This window comes from Pongo abelii, chromosome 16 (genome assembly GCF_028885655.2).
Source record: "Pongo abelii isolate AG06213 chromosome 16, NHGRI_mPonAbe1-v2.0_pri, whole genome shotgun sequence".
Classification (NCBI taxonomy): Eukaryota; Metazoa; Chordata; class Mammalia; order Primates; family Hominidae; genus Pongo; species Pongo abelii.
In genome coordinates this window covers 13,254,763-13,263,432 of record NC_072001.2, presented here as the reverse complement: position 1 = coordinate 13,263,432, position 8,670 = coordinate 13,254,763, and the positions used below count along the sequence as shown (strand labels likewise).

General features: G+C 48.2%; 1 pseudogene; it reads right to left on the bottom strand.

Annotated features, from left to right (window-relative positions):
- Nucleotides 1–5,201: 5,201 nt before the first annotated feature.
- Nucleotides 5,202–6,238, bottom strand: LOC100441797 (L-lactate dehydrogenase B chain-like; annotated as a pseudogene).
- Nucleotides 6,239–8,670: the final 2,432 nt, after the last annotated feature.

Sequence of the window (8,670 nt, the reverse complement as noted above, 5' to 3'; positions counted from 1 at the left end):
GAAGATATTTTGCTCCAAGTATACTCTCCAAATTTTATTTCTAACTCGGTGGGGACAGTAAGCACCCCAGGAATGTGCCTCGGGGCCCCTAGTCCATTTGTCTTCTAGGCTTCTGGTCACATCAGTTTCTGAAGATCTTGCAGTTTCTCAGAGATAAAACTGTTATTTCAACATAGGAGTCACTCCTATAATTCTTCTCCCTCCTCGTGCCAAGCAGTTCAGGGCCAGGCCCCCTCGGCTGGGACAGGGAGGGGCTGCTTGTGGACACAGAAGGCCTTGGGGCCCTACTGAGTGGGCTGCCTCACAGTGTGGTGTTTGGTGTCCTTCACTGCAAGGTGAGGCTGTGTCCTCCACCTCTCGGGGTGTCTCTGATCTGGGGGTCAGATGCCAGCACTACGTAGCTGGAGTTAGGACCCAGCTGGCACTTTACCCCACCGTTGTGGGAAGGCAAATCACACAGGCATCACCACGTGTGTGCACCATAGCACCAACCCTGTGTGCACAGCTGGACTGTGGCAAAGTGACTGGAGATGTCACCGGCACTGCCAGTCATAGCTCGGCCCCCGTTCAGGGAGTCTTCTGCCTAGGGCCTGGCTTAGCCGCTGTGATGCTTCCTGCAACCTGGATCAGCACACCCGCACTGCATGGCACCTCTGCTGTTTGTCTGAATGCATCACTGGGTGCTGGATAGTACCCCATCATGTGAATGCCACAGTTCACTCCAATAGTTGAGAGTTCATTTTTCAAAAGTGGCTGACACTCGCACACACACTTTTCAGTCCTGACTCACTGCAGTGCCTGGTGCAGAACAGGAAGCAAACCCTTGCTGACCCCAAACCACCTGCTGCCCGATGCTCGCCCACACTCATGGATGTCAGTGTGCCAGCAGGGGCCTGCCCCTATCGGACTGTGGAAGGAGAGAGATGCTTTCTGCTTCCATTTGAGTTGCTTGTTCCCACAGCTGCCTGGCTCAGAGCTGAGGGGTCCCGAGCAGCCCCTACTGGGTGCTGGGCTGCCTGTCGTGGCCCATAGTCTTCTCCCTGCATGGCTGTCTTCAGTAGGTGCTGTCACTCTCTTGTCCTACCAGGGACAATGAGGTCTCAGTGAGTAGCAAACAGAACCCAACTCCTCATATAACTCAGGGAAATTGACCCCCCTGAGCATTCCCTCACCCTGGCCCAAGCCTCTCCTCAAGCTTCCACCTCTCCCCAGGAGCCCTGAGACCTGCCTGGCCTCGAACATAGACCTGAGATCCAGGCTGGGTGGATTTTCCTTCAGGCAGATCGTGCAGAAGAGCTTGCAGTCACAGATGACCATGGATGCCTGCTGCCATCCCTTCTTCACCACAGTGGGCTTCAGGACCTGAAAACAAACTGTCCACATTCTACCAGGCCAGGGAGGCCACTGGGCCCCATAATACTCATTCACAATCTCCTTCTAGCTGCCAGAGACAGTGCTCCCTGTGCCCCGCCCAGGCTGGTGGCAGACCTGTCTGGACAGAGATATGTTTGCCCAGGAAGGCTCAGGGCAGTGCCAGGGAGGGGCCTGTGCATGGCAGCAGGTGGTAGAAGGGAAAGGTGGCAGTTCAGCCAGTGGTAGGTCTCCCCATGCAGGGCGCCATGACACACACAGCTGGACAAGCACGTAGAGAGCGGCACAGCACAGTGGCCTTCAGACACCACTGAGTTTGGGAGCCCTGATGCTCAGCCCAGGAGGCAGGGAGCCCAGGAGCCCCAAACTTCTGTCAGCAAGCTTCTGCCTGGGGCTTCCAGAGCCCCATACCATTCAGAGCAGCAGCCGCACCACCCTGACACCCTCTGTGCCCAGGAGGGGAGGCCTCCCAGGGCTGGCAGCAGGGTTGTTTGCCATAGCACTGGGACTGTTTGTAAGAGCAGTTGGGCGTGGTTATTGGTTATTACACCTCACAGTCACTGAGGGCTGATCGAATGGAAGAAAACCTGCATTTCCACACCTTCCCACCTTGGCGTGGCCTCTGTAGGCTGTTCCTATGACTCACTGTATGTCCCTGCCACGAAGCCCTTTGGACTGCTCAGGAGGGACTGGGCACACCTAGGAAGCACCGTCTGTGCAGGAGGACATATGGCATGCAAAGAAACACACTAGAAAAGAGAAAGAACGCCACCCTCAAAGCTTGCTTCTTACAGAGGAGAAGCCACTGTGAAACGTACGCGCTGAGGAGGCAATTCAATAATTACCAGGTCTCACCAAGAAACGCCCAGATAGTTGGGCGTGGTGTCTCATGCCTATAATCCCAGCACTTTGGGAGGCCAAAGTGGGCAGATCACTTGAGGCCAGGAGTGCGAGACCAGCCTGGCCAACATGGCAAAACCCTGTCTCTACTAAAAATACAAAAGTTAGCAGGGCATGGTGGCCCGCACTGGTAATCCTGGCTACTTGGGAGGCTGAGGCAGGAGAATTGCTTGAACCTGGGAAGTAGAAGTTGCAGTGAGCCGAGATAGCGCCATTGTATTCCAGCCTAAGCAATAGAGACAGACTCCATCAAAAAACAACCAACCAACCAACCAACCAACCAAAAAACCCAGATATGCAAGAGGGTAAAAATAGCTTGTAGAACACAAGCTACACAAAAGCACAGGAATTTGGGTGTTAGATAAATTTTCAGCTTGCTCAAAGGAGCACCCCAGGGCAAGGGGGGGCCTTGTAAACAGGAAAGCATTCCTGCAGAAGCTCGCTTCCTGTTATCCCTGCAAGCCTGGGGCTCTCCTATGTGGGTGAGCTTCCAAACCTCCTCACAGCAACCAGCCTGCACACTGATTACAGGTCAGTGGTCACAGTGACATGCACAGGTCTTGGCAGCCAACCGAAATGCTCACGAGTTGAAATAACAAAAGAAAATGCTTCTGCTATCACGGAACATGAAGGAAAATACCACAGCTGTTCTTGCAGAACAACTCTGCCCACTGACCCATAGTTAGGAGTGTGTGTCCCGAGCCAGCACGGGTCTGGGCTCCAGCCCCAGGACAGTCATGCAGCACTGGGTTACCTCAGGCTGGTTACTCATCTGTAGAATGGGGCCAGCACTGAGGGAATATGATCATACCAAATCCAAGCACAGGGCAAGAACACAAGACAGAATCTAGAAAATACTCATAACAATGACTAGAAGCAGAGGCAAATAATCCTGAGTATCTCTAGATGACTTTTTTTTGTTTTTGTTTTCATTTTTTGTTTTTGTTTTTTGTTTTTTTTTGAGACAGAGTCTCACTTGTGGCCCAGGCTGGAGTGCGGTGGCGTGATCTTGGCTCACTGCAACCTCTGCCTCCTGGGTTCAAGCAATTCTCCTACCTCAGACTCCAGAGTAGCTGGGATTATAGATGCGCACCACCATGCCTGATTAATTTTTGTATTTTCATAGAGAGGGGGTTTCACCATGTTGACCTGGCTGGTCTCGAACTCCTGACCTCAAGTGATCTGCCCGCCTCAGCTTCCCAAGTGCTCGGATTACAGGCATGAGCAACTGTGCCCAGCCTTCTAGATGATTTGACAATAGAAGATTTTCTACAATTATTTTCCTCTCTGATTTTATAGAACAGCCATGGACTGTACAATTTGTAATTATTCTCAATAGATGACTCGGGTCAGCCCCAGCAGCACACCAGAGCTCCTGGTGCAGCAGAGATCCACAATTCCAAAAACCTTGACTTAGCATTTGTAAAAATAAACCTGCCAACCGGGCTCATGCCTGTAATCCTAGGACACTGGGAGCCCAAAGCAGGCAGATGACTTGAGGACAGGAGTTCAGACCAACCTGGCCAACCTGGTGAAACCCTGTCTCTACTAAAAATACAAAAATTAGCTGGAGGTGGTGGCACATGCCTGTAATCCCAGCTACTCAGGAGGCATAGGCACAACAAAAATTACTTGAACCCGGGAGGTGGGGGTTGCAGTGAGCCAAGATGGTGCCACCGTGCTCCAGCCTGGGTGACAGAGCGAGACTCTGTACTAAACAAAACAAAACAAAACCAAAACAAAACAAAAACTGGTGAAAACAATCACCTATGCAGTTGATGGAGCTGCAGCCAGAGAATAAACAAACATAAGCTTCATTTGGTCAGGGAGCACTGGTACCAAAAAAGAGGTTGGCTGGGCTGGAACACCGTGGTGGCAGAGCTGATGCTCTTTCTGGCTTGAGCTCCTGGCCTCCTGGAGGACCAACACCAACTGGCTCTTGTGGCCACATTTTTGGTTGGGCTGCACCTAGAGCAGCCCTTGCGCATGTGACCAAGAGACTTGCAAGAAACATCTACAGGAAAACAGTTCACCATAGCAAAACCCTGGAAAGGCCCACTCTCCCTCCTCAGGAAAATGGACACATTATGATTCCATTGGCAATGGAGAAAGACCTAAGGCTGAACGGAGGAGCATGCTGCAGATTAGGCAGGGCTGCCTGCTTATAAACTCAGATGTAGCAAAAACCAATACTGTTCTCAAGAAAACACAGATAGGAGTGAAACCATTTGAAAGAAGTAAGGGAGTGATCAACACAAACTCCAGAGAGCAGTGGTGGGAAGAGGCTGGGAAAGATGGGCTGGACCATCATGACTGTGAGTGACACAAGAGCACTTTGCAGAGCGGCTGCTGGGTCTCAAATATGTTAATCACATAAACAAGCTCTCAACGTGGACCCTGACTCTACAAGAGTCTGAGTTCAAAAGCAAAACCCTTAATTAGTCTCACACAAATTCTTTCTTTTTTTAGAAGCATACTATAATAATTAATTTTATTATGAGTCCTTGCATTAAATCAAGAATGGGCTTTGAGTCTGTGAGCCCAAATTCACATATTGAAGAAGACAAAAGCAAATTGTGATCCATGTACCTGGATGAAAACTAAAGGCTCAGAGTTAATCTCATTGTAGTTTTAAAATTTCTACAGCCTACACAGCTCAGTAATCACAGATATTTTAGGTCCTTCTGGATGTCCCACAGGGTATCTGTACTTTTCTTCTTCATTTTTTTTTTTTTGAGACAGTCTCGCTCTGTTGCCCAGGCTGGAGTGCAGTGGCACGATCTCAGCTCACTGCAAGCTCCGCCTCCTGGGTTCATGCCATTCTCCTGCCTCAGCCTCCCGAGTAGCTGGGACTACAGGTGCCTGCCACCGCGACTGGATAATTTTTTGTATTTTTTTTAGTAGGGACGGGGTTTCACCGTGGTCTTGATCTCCTGACCTCATGATCCACCCGCCTCGGCCTCCTAAAGTGCTGGGATTACAGGCATGAGCCACCGCGCCTGGCCTGCACTTTTCTTGAGCTGAGCAAACTCATCATCCTTTAGCTTCTGGTTGATAATGCTGGTTAATTCCCGAGTATTGAGGATACATGGAAGGCTCTGGAAGACTTCATTCTCAATGCCCTTCATCCCCTTCATCATTGTTCATTCTGGATGAATCCTGGATAGATTTTTCAACATGGATTCAACAAGATCAGCTACACTTAATCTAGTAGCCCAGTTGGTATATCCTTTTGGCTTGTTGACCTCATAGGCACTTTCAACCACCATCTTATGCACTTCCTTCCAAGTTTCACGATCATTGTTGGTTCCCATTTCTGGATTCAATTCCCGGAGAGAAGCACCTGCCATGTTCACACCACTCTGAACAACAACACTTTAATTACCATGTTCTCCCAAAATCCATCCATGGCAGCTGCCGAGATGAATGCCAAGTTTTTCAGCCACAAGGTGGCAAAATCTAGCAGAATCCAAATTATACCCACTTCCAATCACAAGGTGCTTGGGTAATCCACTTAGTTTCCAGGTAACATAGGTAAGAACGGCCAATGGGTTGGAAATCACAATTATGATGTAATTAGAACTGTACTTAATGATCTGAGAAACAACAGATTTGAAGGCATTAACATTTCTCTGTACCAGATTGAGACGACTCTCCCCCTCTTGCTGATGGACTCCTGCAGTTACCGCTACAATCTTTTAATTGGCAGTCATAGAATAATCTTTATCTGCCACAATTTTAGGTGTCTGAGGAAATATACTCCTATCTGCAGATTGATCCATCATTTCTCCTTTAAGCTCGTGTTCCAAAACATCCACAAGAAGAAGTTCATCAACCAAAGACTTTTCCAGATGCTGATAGCACACACCACACCCATTTGTCCAACACCCAGTACAGTGATCTTATTGTCTGGGACTGTTGCCTCTTCTACAACTGGTGCAATGAGTTTTTCCTTAAGAGTTGCCATTGTGCACAGGAGACAGAAGGCTCTGAAGACTGCTGTAATAGTTATGTGGAGAAGACAATGTCAGCTACATCAAAATATTGCTTATCTCATCTCTAGCTGGCATGGCAGCCTGTGGTTGAAACAATAAACAGAGGCCATGTCTGCATTAACAAAACAAAACCCATCCTAGTACCTAGGACTAAATGCTCACTAAGCTTGAAACTTAGGGTCTTGTCACAACTGGAGATTTTATGTTCTGTGTTGATGTTTATACAAAGAAAAAAGGGGAATGCTCCAGGAGAAGCCAAGATCAGTACAAAGGATCAGGAGCCCTGTGTGTACCACCGTGCACAGCTCTCCAAGATGCATCTGTGAAAAAGACAAGGTTCAGAACTGCATATTCAGGATAGCAGCATTAATGCTAGGGAAATAATTCTCACCCACAAGCCACATGGTTCTGTAAGGCTGTCTAAGTGCAAAGAGATAAATGGAAATACATTTGGAGAAGGTAGCTGATACATACAATACAGTGACCACTGGAGAGAGGAATCTGGTTTTGGGAGTGAGAAAAGGGGACTGGGGAAATTGAACACTGAACACTACCAAATAAAACGCATTAGTTGCCGGGCATAGTGGCTCATGCCTGAAATCCCAGTACTTTGGGAGGCCAAGGTGGGCAGATCACTTGAAGTCAGGAGTTGGAGACCAGCCTGGCCAACATGGCAAAACCCTGTCTCTACAAAAATAAAAAATGAAATAAAATAAAATAAGCCAGGCATGGTGGCACACACCTGTAATCCTAGTTATTCAGGAGACTGAGGCAGAAGAGTCACTTGAACCCAGGGGTCGGAGGTTGCAGTCAGCTGAGATCATCCCACTGCACTCCAGCCTGGGCAACAGAGTGAGACTCCGTCTCAAAAATAAATAAATAAATAAATAAATAAATGCATTTGTGTAGCATTGATATAATCAAGAAAAGGCAAGGTTCTGACACCTTCCTGAATTACACATCATTCTCAACAAATTCAGAACAGAACATGAGGGTCTTTACTGTGTGTATGTAAAAATGAGTGAGTTCATTTTACTTACACAAAAGTTATTTTCTAAAACTAAGAAGGCATCTCAGGTGAAATCAAGGCTCCTACCTTTGGTTCCTTCAAAGTCAGGGCCGGTGTAATGGGCAATAGCACAGCAGGTGACCTCTGCAGGGGTTGATCCATGTCCAGGGAGATGAGCAGGACAGGTGAGCACTGGCCCATTTCAGCACTGCTCTGAGACATTAGGACATTAGACCCCATATGGGATTCACTTCTCTCTAGAGTTCATTCATCATGAACAGTTCTGCATTTCTAAATTGCTGCAATGTTGAGACATCTGCAGAGGCCTCCCTCATCTAGCTGAGGGACTGACAGTCATTCTCAAAAGGAGGTGGGCTTGCATGCCTGGACAGAGGTCCTCACTGCAAGCTGTTACACATGGACAAGGTGAATGGCTTCTGGTCACCAAGGGCAGCTGTGTCACCTGGACATGAGGGCAGACCTCAGGTGAGAGCATCAGCAGAACAACGCTGTCTTACTTCCTGTGGTTCTCTGCTCACAGCCACAGGAATGGATGGGGATGCTTCTGGCTTCAATGCTTGTGTTTATTGCTCACTGGCTGAGCTGGTCTGTGATAACAAGGAAAGAAATAGTGGGATGAAGACATATTCCACAGGATTCACTCTCCTTACAAGTTCTTTACTCAAAAAGTGCACTCTGTCTGGCCTGAGGTTCCCATGGTTCTTACTGCTGGATCCTATCACCTCTCGTGTCTCTACACAGACGCCCACTCCACTCCCAGCTGGCCACCTGCCCTAGCACCACTGCCCTTGGCATCCAAGGCTGGAGTGGTGACCGCATGAAGAGGTGGAGTCTGACAAATCACAGTGATCACCAATGGCAAGAGGTCACCTGGCCTCACCTGTAATGCACAGCCCTGACCACACACCCTCTGGCATGTGAGTTTATCCACAGTGGAACAAAGCTGACATGAGACAATTTTACCCCATAACTTCCTCATGTGGCATCCTGCAGTATGCTAGCATTATTAACACTGGAAGTTCTTTTGAAGATTTTGAAAATTTTGATTGTCATGAAATTTTTCCAAACTAGTTTAGAACATGTTTCCAAACACAAACGTAGGTTCATGGTATGGATTTTTAAATTGTATCTAATTTAAGTCACATTTCAATTCAAATCTAAATCTAAAACTGATAGACCTTGGCTGGGCATGATAACTGATACCTGTAATCCCAGCACTTTGGGAGGCTGAGGTGGGTGGATCACCTGAGGTCAGGAGTTTGAGACCAGCCTGGCCAACATGGCAAAACCCCATCTCCACTAAAAATACAAAAATTAGCCAGGCATGGTGGTGCATGCCTGTAATCCTAGCTACTCAGGAGGCTGAGGCAGGAG